The following is a 19,061-nucleotide window of genomic DNA, read 5'->3' as shown; positions in this document are numbered from 1 at the left end:
ACCCTTTCGCTTCCACGTCAGCGGCTGAGTGACAGCTCTGCCATCCCCGCCATCCCGCCTGCCCCCTTTGCTGGTCAGAAATGACCGGACACGGAGAAGACTGTGAAGAGACCCCTGAGACCATTTTATCGGCCCCCCCTTCACCATACAGCTTGCAATGCTGCTGTCCGAGGGGAATGGGGGGACAGGGTTCTTTCAAAAACCCCAGATCCTACAAAGCAGCCAGGCTGCAACCGGCCCAGGCAGGCCCCCCACGCCCCACCCCCCTGCAGGGCAGAAGCCACTGCCCAATTCTCACCACCCCCTCCTCGGAGAGGGAGAGCGCTGCTCTGGTGGGACATTCCAGCCTCAGTGGTGTTGGAACGTCCGGCGGGGGCGGGGGGGGGGCAGGGGGGGCGGGGGGGGATTCTTTGTCATGTTAATGAATCATTTTAATAGAGGGTTTCAGCGGAAACATTCATCACCTTTTGTGCAACCAAGCTTCTCTTTTCTGTTTGAATTAATGGTTAAGTGGGTAATAAAAGCCTATCAGCTCAGCCCCCCACTGTGCGCTGCTGTCCCCCGCCCCCACCAACCGTAAATCATCCCCGGGGTTATTACTGTCCCGGTAAATTTACACGGAGGAAACTGGGAGGCCGGGGTTCGGGTCCCGAGGGAGTGAGGAAAGACAGCTGGCTCTCTCTGAGCCCGGGTCTCCGCTGACCAGCACGGGCCTGGTGGGAGGAGGCCAGCTCACTCCCGCCCACCCCGGCCATAGGGCCGACCCGGGCTGGGCACTCACTCCCCTCTCCCTGCAGCCCCTGCCCTCCCTGGTGGTTACAGAAGGCCCTGCGGTGTGCCAGGCACTCTTCTAGGCCCAGGGCACCCGAGAGAAGGAAGCAGGTGACAGGGTCACCCCACAGAGTGGACAGTCACCCCCCAGAGTGGACAGGCCCCTGCGCAAGGTCACAGCTGGCCCGTGGCCCAGCACGGGGCTCAACAGTACATGCTTCGTGCCAGGAAGAGGCTGGCCAGGTCTGACCCGGGGGCCTCTGTGAGGAGGTGCCATTCAGCTCGGAGGCTGGGGTGGCTCTCGGGACAGAGGTGGCCGGGCCGTGTTTCCCAGAGCCCCCTTCTCCGTGGGTGTCTGAGGATGGCTGTGTTCATTTCCAAGGGCTACTGTGAGAGTCCCAAAATCTTAGATGGTCTGGAGTGACGGAAACCTGGCCTCTCGTCGGGAGGCTGCAGACCCACACTGAGGTGCGGGGAGGGGGGTCCCTCCTGCCTGTCCAGGCTCCTGGTGGCGGCACCGTGCCAGCCTCTGCCTCAGCTTCCACGTCCCTGGTCGTCCTCCTCGGCTCTGAGCCCAGACCCCCTCCCCGTCCAGGCCGCCCACCCTGACGCGACCTCATCTCTTCACCTCCAACCATCGCATCCACTTTGACCCTATGTCCACTCGAAGCCACGCTCTGAGGTCCAGGGTTAGGGCTTCCCCATATCTCCGGGGGGGACACTTCCCCGCACAGCGCCTCCCAGGAGAGATTCCCGTGTGAGATTTGGAGGGCGGTAGCGCCGCAGAAGGTGGCGCTCACACGTCGCTCGCCTGCCGGCTCATGTCCCCGGCACGAGGTGACCAGCAGGCCTGCGGACCCCCTTCCGCTCACTGCCCTCTCAGCACGACTCCGGAGCCACCACGGCGAGTCGGCCCCGGGACGGCCCGCCCAGCTGCGGCAGCACCCTCATCGCCACGGTCAGAGGGAGCGCGGGCTGGCACAGGTTCCAGTCCGTCCTGGTGGCCTCCAGCGCGGCGTATGGGCTCCGGCACATGCCTGCTGTCCCCCCTTCCCTTCTCAACTGTCTGTCCTCCAGACTGCAAAGGTCCCCCTGCTGCTCCCTCCTCCCCGCCTCCCGAGGCCCCTGCACCACCCCTGCCGCCTTCGGGGGACGGCCCCTGGGCCTCTCCGCCTGCAGGAGCAGGAAGCAGACAGCACCTGGCTGTGGACACTCAGCAGCCCTTAGCCAACGACCTCCGAGTGCCACTCACACTCCAGGGCTCCCTGCGGGGCCCTGGGCCTGGCGCTGGGCCTGAAGCCACCCCAAGTCTGGCCTCCTCCCGCCCGCCCTGTCCAGCTGCCCCTGGGCACACAGCCTCCGTAAACACAGACATCAGGGGGTGGCTCGGTGCGAACCAGCACGACGGGGTCTACCGCAGGGGCACTCTGACAGCGACACTTAGCCAAGTGGCTTCCAACCGCAGGTTTGGGGTCAAACGGATGACGTCACAGTTTTGAGAAGCCGACCCCAGGGGTTACCCATGCACCCACGTGTGCATTTCGAGCAGCTTCTCCCTCAGGCCGTGCTTTGTGTTAGTGGGGGCCACGTGGGGTGGGAGGGATGACACAGGAGACGCCTTGACCCGCGGGGCCAGGAGGTGCGCTCACACACAGGCCGCCCTGCCCGTGGGACAGGTGGGGCCCGACACCAAGCCCACCAGACCGTCGGGAGCACTGGGTGCCTTTCCTTGATGTGGGCGTGGTTTTGGGGTTGCAGCGAAGGTACACACACACAGCTCAGGGTTCCGGGGTGTCCCTCACCCAGCCTCCCCTAGTGGCAGCATCTCACGTCCACAGCGAAGGGCGCCTCTCACAAACCCACACTGTGGAGGTGCCCACCAGTAGCGGCTGCGCTGCACCCACAGGGAGTGGGTGAGGTGGGGGGTGTGGCCGCTGGAAGGGGGGACTCGACCCCGTCCCCGGGGACAGGTGTTCCGGGCGAGCCGGAGGAAGCATGAGGCCTGGGGTGGGGGGCGCGGGGGGCGCAGCTGGAGGCTGGGCTGTGAGGCGGCTGCAGGGGGGCAGGAGGCGGAGGCGCTGTCAGCTCCAGGCCGGAGAGCGGAGGAGAGGGAGCGGGCAGGCAGGGGGCAGAGACGTGACGAGAGGGGCCACCAGGAATCCACCGAGAAGCTGGCTGCTGTCCCCTGGGACGGGGCCGCGTTCTAACTGGGACAGCCACAGGCCTTTCGGTGTAGTGAAGGTCGTGACCTTGTCGCTTGAGGGCTTTGCAGGCCACTGGGGGGCCCACACCATCCCCGAGCTGGCACCTTCCTCCCCGCCCCCCCAATGGCCCTGTAAGCGTCCAGGAAACAGCCCCTGTCCCCAGGGGCTCGGCCCATTCCCTTCCTCCAGGAGCTCCGGAAGGGGGGCAGGGAGTCTCCGCGTTCGTCACTGAGTCACCGGCTCAGCCTCAGGCGGCCTTCCCTTCCCGCAGAAAGAAGCCTGTCTCCTTCCCGATAAGCCCTGGGGGGACGTCTGGGCACCTCGGAGACAAGGTGCTGAGCTAAGAGTCTGAGTGAAGCCGTTGACACGGAGATGCGGACGCCTGATAGGCCTGCCTGGAAGTGCAGGTTTGCAGACCGGGAAGAGGGCCCTGGGGGCACCGCACGGGGGAGGGAGCAAAGGTGGCTGGGAAACTGCAGAAGGGACCCACCTGGAGTCACCGGGAAGTGGAAGGGTGCAGACTCTCAGTCCCCACCCCCTTCCTGCTAAGGGACACGGAAGCCTGGCCCGGGAGGCCTGCCTGACTGTGGATGGAACTCTGTCACCTTCTGCGCCCAAAGCGTCCCCAGCTGCCCCCGGAGACCTCCAAAGTCACTGTCACTGCCATCCGCCAAGGACACCAACGCCACCACGGACATACACAGGAAACGACCAGGGAGGAGGCCCCCTGAGCAGTCCAGGAACGCCTCGGGCGGCCATGGAGTTCTTAAGACCATGTTCACGTGAATTTTCTTTAATTTGAAAAATTGCGTGGAAGACGTAATCTGAAATCCCTCCCCACTGCCCTGGTACCAGGCAGCGATCTGAAGCCAGCGTCCCCCCTCCACGGAGCCCTGGCTCCCCACCCGTGAAGTGGGGCGGTAAGAGCTCCCTCCTCGCAGCGGCGGGGGCGGCGACCACAGGAGCGCGCCCGGAGCACTTACAGAGCGTGCGGCGTGTGCTGTGGTCCTCGGCGCCCTGCTCTGCCGCGGAGGGGGAGGCAGGCCCGGCCCAGGGGCGCACTTGCAGACAGTGTCTCGGGGTCCATACGGAATGCGGCTCGAAATGCAAAACACGCTTTCTACCAGCTGTGCGATCTCAGTCACGTCGCCCCTCTGTGCCTCGGTTTCCACACCTGTCAACTGCGGTCAGAGGGACGGCTCCCTAGGCTGCTGGTGAGGATTAAGTTAACTCAGTGGAAAGCACTTTCGACAATGCCTGGGACCTAGTAAGTGCTTGATTATTACGACTGTTATTCGACCCATGATTCTACTTTTCTAATTCCAATTCCAGTGTTTAATTCTATGATTCCTCAAGTGCCATGCCATACATGCAGAAGTCCTCGTCCTGGCAAAGAGTTGGGAACTACCGAAACGTCTGCCCACAGCCGAGGGGGAGGTACCGCAGACCCTCCAGAAGCAGGTCCTTCACAGGTGTGGTCGCAGGGTGACTTGATTTGGAGCCGCGTTTGAGGCGCCGCGCCTAAAGTGGAACACAAGGGTAGTGACTAGACAGTATGGGCAAAATTATTCCATTTTTGTTTTAGAAAGATGGTCCAGATAGGCAACAAACATCTAAAGAGATTTTCACAAACCACTCATTTCTGGGAAAAGGGGTTTCCTTTTCATGTGCATGTTTCAATATTTTGACGATGGGTATACGGGACTTATGTAATCTGAAAATCATAGTGTCATAATACAGGTGCGTTGACGCGAGAATGGCCGTGACCGTGCCCCTCGGAGCAGAGCGGAGGCTGAGCTGCTCAGCAGGGCTGGGAATGCACGGGCCTGGGTAGAGTCTGACTCTGGGAAGGGGGAGAGCCCGGCCCCAGGGGTCAAATTCCGCTGCAGTGACCTGGAAAGGGCTGTCACAGCGCTTTGCCAAAGGAGCCTCTGTGCATCAAGTGTGACTCTGACGCAGGAAGGAGTCTTTGCTATTCAGACGGAGGTGCAGCCAGGCAAGGAATAGGACCTGCAGCGCCCTGGGCCAGCTCCCTGGCCCCCCCCACTCCCTCCACCGCCCCTCAGGGACCACCTGGCTCTGCAGACCAGGGAGGCTTTGGGGCCCGAGCTGGGAGACACGGTTCCTCCCCCTGGGGGTGTGGCTGCTTCAAGGGGGAGAGGAGAGCGGAGGTAAAGGCCAAGGGAGTCCTGCTCTTTCCCTCCTTCCCGTCTCCGTCAGACACGCCTCTGTCGGCCACTCAGAAGTGACGAGATGGCACAGGCGTGCCCGGGCCAAGGTGCGGCCGAAGCGAGCGTTATCACGGGCTTTCTGTGGGCAGGCACCTTGCGCGAAGCGCCTTTTAAGGCCCACTCTGCCCCCGAAAGAGCTTGCGGGTCCGGTCATCATCCCACCTTCACACAGGCGAGAACCCGAGGCTCAGATATTGACCGGGTAGGCCGAAAAGTCCGTGACGTTTTTTCCTCAATAATAAAAGACACATTTTTCATTTTCACCACTATCTTTATTAATTTGGATTTTTAGAGTATGTCAGCTGTCTCCCGCTATTGGCTTCCAGGGGGCAGAGGCCAGGGGCGCTGCTCAACATCCTCCAATGCAGAAGACAGCCCCACAGCAGAGAATCATTTGGCTAAAATGTCAATAGTGACCAAGACACTTCGAGAACCACTTTTGACACGTTCGATCAGTCACAGCACCATCTCCACAAATTGCATCAGTCTTTTTTAGAATTTCAGTTGCATTTTTACCTTTCTTGGAATAATAAAGCAAAATACACTGAAAAGGTTGAGTATCTTCTTCCATCTTCAATATTAAAATGGCTGCACAAAAATTCACCAATTTTGATTTTTTTTTAATGCACACTGATGTGACCGCTGTTACGATACTACCTGATGAAATTGCTTCAAGTGAAGTTAAAGACAACTAAGTGCTACTGGAGCCATCAGAGAGAAAAAAACATAACAGACACTTTTTGGCCAACCCAATAAATGGTTTCTCCCAAATCACTCATATTCTAAGTAACAGAATTTACACATTTGTGATGTGCACATCTTTTTGTACAAGTCACTCCTTTTACAAATTGCAAAAGCTGGAATTTCTACTCATTACATTTTGAAACCATCACAAAGCAATAATTAAAACAGGCAAAATTCAAGCATGACATTGCCAGCAAGTTCTTTAGAGATTCCTTTTGTTGTCCAAAAAAATACGTGCTGAGCATCTTCGGTATATGACACACTGTTCAGCTGCTCTAGCCCGGGGTTGCCGGTGGTTCCTCAGACAGGGCCTGCTGCCTGAACGGACCTCGACCTGTATTCCTGAATGGCAATTTTCTGGCATAGGTCTGTCCTTTGAAAAGGTCCGGCCATTGTTAATGTAACAAGAATAGTTTGTGTGAAATCTGTGGTACCTGGCAGCCAAGGAGCATGGACTGGAATGCACGTGTGTGAACAATGACGACTTCACTGTACTGGTCAGTGGGGGCTGTAGATGCCATTGAGTGAGCATGTGCACTGTGTGGCCGTCACATTCAAAATGACTGAGCGAGAAGAGCAACGCATCTGCATCAGATTTTGCATTAAGCTTGAACATTCCTCCACGGAAACTATTCGGGTGATTCAGAGGCTGCAGCTACAGGCAGCTGGTGACTGGCAGCTTCATCACGACAATGTGCCCGCTCATGCATCATGTCTGGTGCAGAGTTTTTTGGCAAAACATCAAATCACCCAGGTGATTCAGCCCCCCTACAGCCCAGATTTGGTGCCCTGTGACTTCTGACTTTTCCCAAAACTAAAATCACCTTTGAAAGGGAAGAGATTCAGACTGCCGTTGAGATTCAGGAAAATATGTCGGGGTGCTGATGGCGATGGGGAGGACTGGGTGAGGCCCCAAGGTGCCTACTTTGAAGGGGACTGAGGTGCCCTTGTCCTGTGTACAGTGTTTCTTGTCTCTTGTGTCTTCTTCAGCAGGTGTCTATGTTTTTCATATTACATGGCTGGACACCTTCTGGACAGACCTCATGTGCTTTTACCATTGAAACGTAACTCTGAAATTCCTGGGTCTGGAATCTGGTAAACGCACTCCTTGGATGAGCTGGGAGACAGGCTTGTCCTAGACGACAATGACAACACATTTACAAACATGCAAACAAGCGGATGGTACCACTGTCCACCCTGGTCCTATAAGAAAGCCTAACATTTAGACGTGGGCTTCTTTATACTAATGCCTGCAACTTACTTTGAAATAATTCCAAAAACGTATATAGAGCGATGGGTGGAAAGAAGGATGGAGAGAGAGCCAGGTATGTGAAAAAGAAAGTTGAGCAAAATGCTGATTATGGAACCTAAGACATGGGAATATGGGCGTTTACTGTATAATTTTCCCACTTTTCTGTATCTGAAAATTTTCATAATAAAAAGGCAAAAAAATTTAGGCTTTCTTATGCAAAAGCCTCTTAAGGAGTGTTCCTGCAATTACTCATGCAGATGTCTATCTTTTAATAAGCTAACTGATCATAAAATCTATTTTTTATCTTGTGACTCAAACGAGCGCATGAACTAAGAATTTTAAAAATCCGTCGGGCTGACTGAAGCCAGATCCAGACGTTCGTGTGAAGACAATCAGTTGTGCTGTTCATGGAGGCTTGGTCAACGCTCCGTGTTTCGTGGGCGGCTGGGAGGAGGCCAGGCACGGCCAGGGAGACCCTGGCACAGGTCACCTTCTCGCCCTAGACTTGCAGCAGCCTAGGGGTGTTCCTGTGGGGCGCCAAGACCAGCGGACAGAAACGTCATCTCTACAGGAGTTGGGAGGGCTTGGAGGGGGAGCTTCGTGCCCCGTGTTGATGGGGGGTCCAGCAAGAGGAACTGGTACTCATGGTTCTCCCAGCTTCCTCTTCTCCTCTGGACTTGCACTTGGTTCGCCATCAGACCGCACGTTCCAGATTGCCACTCTGTTGCTCCCAAATAAACTCATCCTGACCGAGAAGTATCTGGCTGTCCATGTGTGTATGATCGACAGGGAGCACAGGGCCAGGGAGGAGCGTGAGAGGCCCTCAGTGGGCAGCCTCCTGCCCCCGGGAGCAATGGGGTGCAGGAAGACCTTTTCTGTCTTCCAAACTCCCCCTCTAAAGAGATTGGCACCTCCCGCTCCCCAAGATCAGAAACATTTAACCAAGAAGTTCTTCTGTTCACCTACCCTGCGTCGTCAATGCCAGGGTGCAGGTGGCTGGCCCTAGGATGGCCCCCAAGGATCCCTGACTTCTGAGAGTCACGCCTTTGTGTAGCCCTTCTCCTTGAGCGTGGGCTGGCCTGTGACTTGCTTCTCACAGAAGGTTGTGGCAGAGATCAAATGAGGCCTACCCCAGGGAAACGCCTGCTTGCCCAGCCAGGTTTTAAGAATGTAAATACCACCATCGGCAAGATTCAAAGGCCGGGGCCAGGTAATGACTACTCCTCCAAGGCAGGTTCCGGCTTGCTACGCAGGACACCGGGCTCCTCTCAGGAGAGGCTGTAGGCAACAGCCTTCCCTGGCAGGGAACATTTCATCTCAGCCTGCGGAATCAGGAGCAATGGAAACCGCGCTGTCCTCTCAGGTCCTGGGTTCAAAACTCTCAAGGCAGAAATGGAGCCCAGTCAATGAGTGGGTAGGAGCTGGAGGATGCTGGGAAACGTCATCCCTGAATGCACCCTGGGGATGAACTACAACCGCACGCCTGCCCTGAACCATCGCTGGGGACACTGCTGGGCTACGGTGTGTACTACTACAGCTTTTCCCGGTCACGGAGCCCTCTTCAAACACCCTGCTGTTTGTGTAAAATGCTTACCACCACATGACACTGAGGTCACACCCCAGCTCATGTCCTTGCATAACTGGGGATTTTCTTGGAATGACATGGAAGCCAGGCCAAGGCGTTCTGGAAGTCACGAAATACAGTTCTGTGAGCTGGGTGTAGGCTTTGGAATCACGCCTCCTGCCAGGAACGGGATCCGAGTGGCGGGGAGGGAGCACACTGCCTGCGGTTGCCTTTCGGGGGCGCCGCTGTCTTCGCCTCCACGTCAAACTGCCAGGCCCTTGAGTCCGGGGTGGGTCTTGCTCAGCTCCGTCTGCGCACAAGCTTCCTTCGTTTCCTGGTCTCCTGACTGGGGATCCTAGAGGTTCCTGCTTGGTGGGTGGCTGGGAAGGTTGGTAACACTGCCTTTGATGATGCTGTATCCCTCACAGCACATCCTTCTTTTTTTAAAAAATGGATTTTACTTTTTTTTTTTTTTAGAGAGAGAGAGAGGAAGGGAGGGAGAAAGAGAGGGAGAGAAATACTGATGTGTGAGGGAAATATTGATCGATTTACTCTCATACACCAACCAGCAACTGAGGACCCGGCCCACAACCCGGGCAGGTGCCCTGACCTGGAATCGAACTGGCGACCTTCAGGTTTGCGGAATGATGCCCAGCCCACTGAGCCATACCACCCAGGGCAGGACATCCTTCTAAGTGTGGTACGTGCATTACCTCACTTAATCTGGGCGACATTGGTGAAACAGGCACTAGTATTATCCCCATTGTCCAGGTGAGGAAGTTGACGCAGAGGGAGGCTGAACAATTTGTCCAAGTTCGCAGATCTAGCCAGTGCCGGGGACGGAATGGAACCCAGGTGGGGGGACGGCAGGGCCCAGCTTTCTGACCACATACCCCGCCGTCCCCGGGTCAGCACAGTAATGGATGTGGCGCGTGCACACGACACAGCATCGACACCCAGCAGTCCGTGAACTGTGGCATTCGATCATTATCCGTGTCCCCCGTGGTCCTCACACACATCGCAGGACACCCACTAACTCATGTTTGGTGAATGAATGAATGCATCTGAGCAAGTACTGGCTGAGTTCCTGCAACGCCCCGGGTGTTAATCTAGACACGGAGGTGAAGCAGGCACAAGACTCGCAAGGCCTCTGGGCTCCTGGAGCTTCCGTCCTGGTGGGAGGGGGCCGGCGGCCAGCTCAGGGTCGGGTGCGGTGTCGGGTACCATGTCAAAGACGGTGGTGCGAAGACGAAAAGCAGCCCAGAGGGAAAAGGACGGACAAGAGCTGAAATGATTTATCGTGTGTTTGAAAATGTGGAGGTTTTGGCATGGGAGGGCCAGGGAGAACAGTCCCGAAGGGAGTATGTATGGTGACTTCGCTCCACTTTGGCCGTGTGAAGCGCTCTCACGCAGCGCTGAGATAGCAACAGAGACACGGCAGATGAGGAGGAGAAGCCTCCCCGCCCCCACCACCTCACACCGCCTCCCACTGGCTTCCAGAGCCCAGGGCACAGCATGAGCACAGGGACCAGGCCCCAGCAGGACCTGTCGCACCCCACCAGCCGGCCCAGCGGACCTGGCGAGGGCGCTCTTGAATCTGCCCGCCCGTGGGTGAGCGGCAGAAACACCAGCACACGTCTAAAATCCAGTGCCATCCGTCTGTGGCCGGCACGTGAGACCCCAGAACGGGGCTGAGTGGAAATGCTGTCCCCCCTGGGGAGCAGCGGCCGGACGCAGAGTTGAAGCTCATCGAGACAGGGGTTTACAGGCACGTGCCCACATGGACAGCTTCCCTGGCTGCAAATCATGCGAAGGAGGGTGGGTGTTTAGGGCTGCAGAGAAGAGGACGGGGCGGGGGGGGGGCGGGGGAAGAAGGCCTGTCTGTGCGCCGTCCTCCCTGGCCCCGGGGCCAGGAGGCGCACGAGCCGCGTCCTGCGGGGGGGCCCGGCTCTGCGCGCTGATGGAACTCAGCTGCAGCCTCCCAGCTGCTCCCGCTGCTTTGGAGCCCCCAGGGAGCTCGGTGGTGACTTCGTTCATGTCCAGCTCTGGAGCTCCGGAGGGACTCGGCTGTGCGGTGTCCAGGTCGGGTTTGGCCAGGGAAATCCGAAGAGCGAGCGCCAGGAACGGAACTTAAAAGCAAACGGAAACAGCCACTTCTGGGCCAGGGTTTCCCCCACGGTCTGGAGTTCTGTGGGGCAGGGTGATGGCTGAGCAGGAGAGCCACGAAGACCACCAGGGCCAGCCCCACACAGACCAGCGCTCACTCTCCCCTGGGAGGGCTGACCAAATGGGGGACCCCCACAGCAGGCGGGCCCGTCACCCCACGGGCTGTCCCAGCCGCAGTGGCCTTGCTCTGAGCTCGGCCTCGGCAGAACGGGAGGAAGTGACAGAAACACGGGAGGGAAGCCCAGAGTTATCAAAAATTATCAAAAGTCCCCCGATCAAGTTGGGTTTGGCGTGCAAATAACAGGCCCCTCTTCACACGCCAGGGGCCCAGAAGACAAGCGCCAGCTGCCGTGGCCGAGTCCCTGGCGGCCCGTCACACCAGCGCTGGGCCTCCAGCAGCTGAGCGCGTGGCCGGCTTGGCCGTGCCTGGGAGGAACCCATCCTGAGAGAACGTTCTCATTTTGTGAGCCGGGGCTCCTGGCTCTTCCCCTCCCCCCAGGACCAGCCAGTGCACAGGGAGGGGGGATGTAACCCAAGGCCCTGAGCTAGGACCTCCGGGGGCCGAGGGTAACACCGCTCCGCAGGGTTCGCTGGTGGAACCACGGCGCATCTGCCTGCCGTGTGCAGTGGCAGGGCCGCTGTCCCGGGAGAAGTGGTCTTGTGCAGCGGAGGAACTCTGCAGCATGGGCAACAGGCCTGGACCTGAGCCCCAAGTCCCCCACTTTCTGCTTGGGGCCCCCGGGCACGTTCCGTCACCTCTCTGAGCCTCGGCTTCCTGCTGCACAAGATGGAGATAATAAAAGCACCAGTCCCCCCTCCCCGCCCCCCCACACCGACTCAGGGAGACCGAGCACACGGAGTGCCAGCCGGAACCTCAGGTGGCACACGTGCTCCGAGAGCGCCTCCTGTTGGCCGTGGGCTGCTCTGCGGTTGCCAAGGTGAGGGGCTTCTCTGTGCCAGCAGCCGAGGGGGGGCACTTATCCAGTGCTCCCGGGCACCGGGGTCCTGTGCTGAGCGCTGTACCAACGTCATCACCTCCTTTAATTCTCGCGGCCAGCCCAGGACACGGCCACTATTGTCGTGTCCCAATGCGTCAACAGCAGGCCACGGGGCAGTCGATTAAAAGTGGATTGGGTGTTTCTCCCCAAATTCAGTGTCTACTGGTGGGCGGTCCCAGTCGGGACCGGTGCCCCCGTGAACTCTCGGAGGACCCAGGCTGCTTCTGTCCTCTTTCTCCTGTGTCTCCTGCAGGCCGGCTTGTCAGGCCACGGCCACGAAGTGCCGCTGCAGTGCTGTGTGTCACACGCAGATGTGACAGCATCCTGGCGGACAGCGTTTGCTCCAGTCCGGCTCTCTCCAGGAAGCAGGGGTGCCTTCCTCCTAAGCCAACGGCACACGGGCCTTGGGGGTCAGCTGCCAGGACTGGGGCCTAAGCCTCCACTGAGCCCCCCATTCTCTGGCGGGGAGCTGGCCGACGGCTTCACTTTCCATTGCCAGCGGGAGAACTGGGGCAGGGAGGCCGGTGGTAGCGCCCTCTACTTCGATAAAATGCTAACCCGCCCTCTGCAAGGAGCACACCGAGGCACAGAGAGATGAAGCAGCTCACCCCGCGTCACACTGCTGGCAGGTCCCGGGGTGGTTCCAGACCCACAGCCTGCCTTCCGATTATTTCCTTTCCAGAATCTGCCTTGTCTGGGCCACACGCTAATAAGCTAACTAAGGAGGTCTGAACTGACGGCAGCGTTTCTGGGTAAAACCCACTTGCGCGATCGATAAAAAAGCTGGCACGGGCGAATAAGCTGGAGCCCCAGGCCCACGCAGGGATGCTGAGGGGCAATGCAATAACTCTGCTCACGGGGCTGCGCCGCCCCCAGCAGCACCTCCCCGCGTGGGACGGACAGCACAGTCCCAGAGCAGGCGGGCGTGGTCTTCAAGGCCGTCCGGAGAGGCCAGCACGCGAGGTAGGAAAGATACTGAGTCGTCCGCTGCTACCTCCATGCGGGGGCTGGGGGGTCGGGGTTAGCGTCCTCACTTACGGGATGAAATAAAGTGGCACCTTCTGGCCCAGAAAACGGGAGTGGCAGTGACAGAGGTCACGTCCGCATGGAACTGCAGAGCCACTGCATGATCCATCAGATCCCTGCCCAGCGCCACTGCGACCTGGAGAACACGGACGGATGGAGAGGGAGCCCCGGTCGGCCTGGGCCTCTGAGGGGCCGTCAGAGCCCCCGGGCAGCGACACCAGATGAGGGCGTGAGACACACACTTTCACCCGCGCAGACGCAGAGCGTTGGGTTGTTTGCCACTGCCACCTAGCTGAGCCCGGTGCCGGAGCCCTTTCCCCGAGAGGCACCCAGGACGGGAGGGAGGGAGCGGCCACACGACTACCGGTGGGAACAGAGTTGCAGGCAGAGGGAAGAGCAGATGCAAAGGCCCCGAGGTGAGGCGGCAGCCGGAGTGCCGGGGAGTCTCAGCAACCGCCAGGGGGAGGCCCGTGAGGCCGGAGCGGCTCCAGGGGGGCCGCGGGAGGGTGTCAAGAGATGGAGTTAGAGGTGCTTGGTGCTGCTGCAGGAGTGGGGGTGGGGGCAGGGGGAGCACGACACCGTCCTCACAGGCCGCTGCAAGGCCTAGCACGCTGCTGCCAGACATGTGGGGAGGGGCAGGTCGGCACACCAGCCGGCAAGCCTCTCCTCCCCGGCCCGTAACGAGGAGAGGTGCAGGCAGGGGTGCCCACCCCGCCCTCCACACAGGCCGTGGCTGAGCCTTCTCCCGGAGAGCCCCGCACGCCAGGGTGCCCCTCCTCCCTGGCTAGGGACCTTCCAGCTGGCCTGGGGTTTGGCCACGGGTCCCCGTTTGCTCGGGGCCAGGAGCGACTTTCTGCGCCGCTCTCGTCGCTGTCTGAGTGTTTACGAAGACGACTCTCGCCGGAGCCTCCCAGGGCGGTTCTGCTGACCCAAGCATCTGTGCGGCTGAGCCTCTTTCTCTATTTACTTCTCCAGTAAACAGCCAGGGCAGAGGCAGGGCCCTGTGGGATGTCCACAGCTCCCGCCGCCAGTGCCAAGCCCTAATAGGATGCAGAGACGACACGGGCGAGAGGAGGCCCCGTGATCTGGGCAGCGGACAAAGAGCGTGAGGCTCTGGGGGCGCAGGCAGGAGCTGTGTCTGTGCCGCAGGCCCACGGCGGCCACAGCACCAGAGGTGTGGATGGCACCGGCCACTCGAGTGGCTGTCCGCTGGCTTTGCCCCGCCGGCACCCGGCCCCTCGTTTGCTGCTCACGGCACCCTACTGCCCCCCGAATGGGCCCCAAAGGACTACCCCTCCCCTTTCTCAGTCCAGGGAGTTTCAAGGTAGCCCTGAAGCCCTCTGCTCCCCAGCCCCCACCCCTGCACCCTCATCCAGGTGCAGGGACCTGGCTGAGCCCTGAGCACTGGATTCCTTCCACGTCCTCTGGCCTTGACGGTTGGCTTGGCCGCAGTTGTGGGACCCCAGGCGGACCAAACGCCGCGGGTCATGCCACGATGCTCAGGGGAACCGTGCAGAAGGAGCAGGGTCTCCCTGCCCAGACCGCGAAGATGGCAGCGTGAGTGCGCAGCCGCCGCAGACCATCTCGGCCGCCATGCCTGGGGAGCCCACCTGAGGAAGACAGCAACGCAGAAGGAAGCCAAGCGGACAAACAGAAAGGCCCAGACTTCTGCAAGTGACAGCTGAGCTCCCACATCCAGCCACGCCTGAAGGCCCTGCCTTTGGGGGCCAAGTAGTTTGTGCGGGCGCCTGTCCCTCGCAATCAGCAGCGCCCCAGCCTGTTCACGAGCAGACGTTGGCAGGTCGGGGTCGGGAAGTGGGGTGCGGTGGCGGAGCGAACCCCTGGCCGGACGGACAGCGAGAGAAGGTGAGCGAGTCAGCAGAGGGCAAGGAGGCCTGCGGGGCACTTGCTTGTGTGGCTCTGCGTCCCACAGCACAAATGCCCACGTCCACCCCCTCCCCACCCCGCCTCCGTGGTCCTACAGCATCTGGCTCATGACCTCTTAGGCCCCTTCTCTCCCTTGCAGCTCTGTTCCAGCCACGCAGCCTCTACGCCCATTTTCTATTCTGAATAATAAACGATATAATTTAGCAGCTCAAGGCAGCACTTGTTTATTAGCTCGCAGTCCTGCAGGTTGGAAGGCCGGCACAGCGCGGCTGGCGTCTCTGCTCGGGCTGACGTCGAGGTGTCAGCGAGCCGTGTTTCCCCTGCAGCCGAGGCTCTCGCCCGTCTTCACTCCACTACTGGGCAGGACTCGGTTCCTTGCGGTTGTGGGACTGCAGCGCTCAGCTCTCCGAGGCCACCTGACCCCATGGCTCCCCCTGTCTTCAACCAGCAGCAGCACATCAAGGGTTTCTCATGCTTCCAGCCGGAGAGAACGCTCTGCTCCTAAAGGGCTCACCTGATTGGGTGAGGCGCGCCTGGCTCATTCCAGCCTCTTCGGGTCAGCTGGCTGGGGGCTCTAGGTACAAAGGCAGGGTCCCTTCGCAGCAGCACCTGGGTTCACGTTTGGAAATAACCGGAGGAGGGGGATCTTGGCGGCCAGCTTTAGAATCCCCACCCCCTTCCTATCCTCCTCTCTCTCAAAGCCTTGTACTTGCTGTCCCCCACTCCAAAAAAGCTCTGGCTGCAGGTGGTCTCCTGGACCACCCTCCACTTTGGTCGGGTCTCCGCACAAATGCCCTGTCCCTGAGTGGCCTCGCTGACCACCCGACAGAAACGCTGCCCCTGTTGCTGTCCAGCCCCTTCAGCCTGCTTTGTTTTTCTTCCGAGAGTTTATGTGCTATTGCAGATTGAATACAGACAGCTCCGTCTCCCCCGCTGGACTTTATTTTGTTTGCAGGGCCTGGCACCGAGTAGATGCTCAATAAATATTTGTTAAATGAAAGGATGAACATGTTTCTTAAATTTCTTAATGGTCTTAAACATTCCCCCTGGGGTCTTTCGTGTGTGTGTTCATCTGCCAGGCCTGGGCTCCACGGGAGGCAGAGTACAGCTAAGACGGGAGGTCAGGCACCGAGCCAGAGGGACCGAACTCACATCCCACGGGCCGGCCTTTTACCTCTCCAAGCCTGGCCCTCCATCTGCAGCACAGGGAAGATGTCAGGACTCACCTGAAAGGGGGTCTGCAGGTGCTGAATGAAACCATCCAGGTAAAGCGCCTGGCATCCAGATTGGAGCCCTAAGATGACACCGCTGCCCAACCTGACACAGGCAGAAAGTAACACCACGTCATCACGGGGCGGCGAGGACGGGGCAGGCAGGGATGCCTGCTGGGAGGGCGCACCACTGCGGTCCCTGTGGAGGTGCCTTTGCTGTGTTGCCAACCCTTCTGAGAGACACGCGTTTTGATAATAATGCTTATGGAGCATTCGCAACACGCCAGGCATGTAGGAACTCATTCCCCCTCACACGGGCACTGTGAAGGAGACACTGCCATTACCCCCATTTCACGCAGGAGGAGACCGGGGCGCTGAGAGGTTCAGAACCTCGCCCAAGACGGCGCAGCGAGAAAGCGGCAAAGCCGAGATTTGATCCCAGCTAGATTCATGCTAGATCACTTATCTCGATGTGGCTGGCGGACAGCTTTTCCAAAACATGCTTGACCCTGGCTTACTTTAACAGAGAGGATCCCCAAACATCTGTCTTCTCTCTGGGTTCGAGGACAGTGCTGTGGTCGCCTCCCATCTCGCCATCTCTGTCCTCACTCCCCGCGATCACTCCCCTTTCTCAGCACAGGTCTCGTCACTCTCCGCCGGCCTCCTGCTGCCGGGAGACCAGGCCGCCCCAGCCCCGGCGCTGGACACGTCTGGGCCTGGCTCACTCCCTGCCGTGGGGCCGCCCGGGGCACTGCAGCCTGTGTCGCAGCCATGGCCTCTACCCACCAGATGTCAGCAGGACGCCCTGTCCCCAAGTCGTGACAGCTGAAAATGTCCCTAGACGTTGCCAAATGTCCCTCGGGGACACAACCGTCCCGGCTGGAATCTCCGCCTCAGAGCACAGTCCCCGTGCCTCCTTCCCCGGCACTGTCGCGCCCAGGCCCGCAGCAGCACCCGCCCGCTCTCTGATCTCGACACGCCCCACGACACCCTCCTCGGGGCGTCCCACGGTCGGCTCTTCCTCGTTCTCACGTTTCCTGCACACTTCTCTGCTGTTTCCTGTCCATCCACTTGCTCCCCGAACACCCTGAGCCGTTTTCCCTGTAACAACACGTCTCGAAATTCACTGATGCCGTGCACTCGGTTTTTTCTCTGTAAGCTGACTTCTCCGCCCAAATACCAGCAACGTGCGCACGGGCACTTGGTGGCCCTGGCCTTTGCTGAGTCGCCAGTGCTAGAAGGGCCCGGCACCAGAGTGGCGCGTGTGTCTGTGTGCCGGATGCAGCGCAGATTGGTCACCGTGCGAATGAGAAAGCCCCTCTGGCGTGTGCCTGTGCATGGGAAAAACACCTTCGGAGTCGTTTTTTTTAAGGTTTTATTTATTTATTTTTAGAGAGGGAAGGGAGGGAGAAAGAGAGAGAGAGAGAGAGAGAGAGAAACATCAATGTGCGGTTGCTGGGGGCTGTGGCCTGCAACCCAGGCATGTGCCCTGACTGGGAATCGAACCTGTGATGCTTTGGTTCGCAGCCCGCGCTCAATGCACTGAGCTACGCCAGCCAGGGCATCTTCGGAGTTTTTATCGCCTTGGCTTTGGGCACCAAACATGCCTTCAGGTCGTTCAGAAAAGGTCTCCTTCTACCAAAACCAGGTGCCAAGAAGTCTTTACAATGGAAAGCAGGAAAAGAAGAAAAAGCTGCAGCAGAGGGGGAGGAAGAGGATGACTTACGGTATTTTCGAGTCTCCGTCCATTCGAGCCAGTCTCTGCCTAGAGTCAACGGATCCTCAGACGGAGCGCTGACCCGACTCTGGCGCAGGGCTGGCAGCAGTGGTAGCGGGGTGTCTCTAGGTCATGGCTCTAGCAGTTCCAGCGAAGAGGGGTGGGTGTGGAAAGGGGGAATTAGCAGCCCTGTTGGGGTGTGAAGAAAAGAGAAATAAAAAGCAGACAGGCTGAGTCAGGCTGGTGGCAGGGAGCCACCTGGGGTGCTAGCAGTCGGAGAGGGAGCGCTCCCTGCAGAGCCACAGCACGGCTCTGAAGCTGTCCCCGGACGTCCTCCGCGGGGTCGGTCTCCTGTGCAGGGTTCCGCTGCGCACGGCTGAACACCCCCCGCCCCCACCCTGGGCTCGGCTGCTCCTCCCGTTAACGAGAGGCTCAGACCCGCTCAGAACTTCTCGGCCAGGGGGCCCCCCGGCCACAGAGGTCCTGGAATACTCAACTGGAGGTCGTAAATATTTGAAACCACCTATGAAACATTTTTACTGAAGAAAGAGATATCAAACCAGAAACACTCAAGCCCCTAAATCTAACCACCGATTTACAGGAAATACCGGGGGTGGAAAAACATGTAAAGTGACACCACGGGATGGCAATTCACAAACTCGCAATTGCACAAAACTCTCTGGGACAAATGCCTCAGTGTCTTCGACACGAACTGCAAGGGAAGGGAAGAGGGGAACTGGGGAATTCAGGAGACTTAGGAGACTTGTCAACTCAGAGCCACGAGTAGGTGGGCCTTATCTGCACTCTGACCAGAACCACCTATGAAAGCAATTCCAGAAATAACTGGGGACAGTTCGGCAGCGACGGAATATTTGGTGGTGTTAAAAATGGTTGTGAACCTAAGTTTGGGTATGATAATGGGATTATGGCTGTTTTTAAAAGGCCCCTTTTATTTTATTTTTTTTAGAGATGCATGTTCAAATACTTATGGGTAATAGGACGCTTGGGGTTTGCTTCCAAATCCCCAGGGAGGGCTGGGAAGGGGCCGGCTGCGGATGAGAAGGCCGGCCATGAGTGACAGGCTCGGAAGCTGCTTTTGGGCCCGTGGTGATGCGTTCTAGCGCTTCCTTTCCTCTGCGAAACCAAACGCCTTCGTCCATCAGGCAGCCCTCGGCTTACAAAGATTTTGCTGAGCTTACTGAAGTTCAGTTTAACTTTCTTTTATTGATCCGTTTTGTATCATACACCCAGCTCCATGATCACTGGTTATGAAAAACAGGGAAATTCATT

Source organism: Phyllostomus hastatus, unplaced genomic scaffold, assembly GCF_019186645.2.
Source record: "Phyllostomus hastatus isolate PE091 unplaced genomic scaffold, TTU_PhHast_1.1 phas_contig_17, whole genome shotgun sequence".
NCBI lineage: Eukaryota > Metazoa > Chordata > Mammalia > Chiroptera > Phyllostomidae > Phyllostomus > Phyllostomus hastatus.
This window is presented reverse-complemented; position numbering follows the sequence as displayed.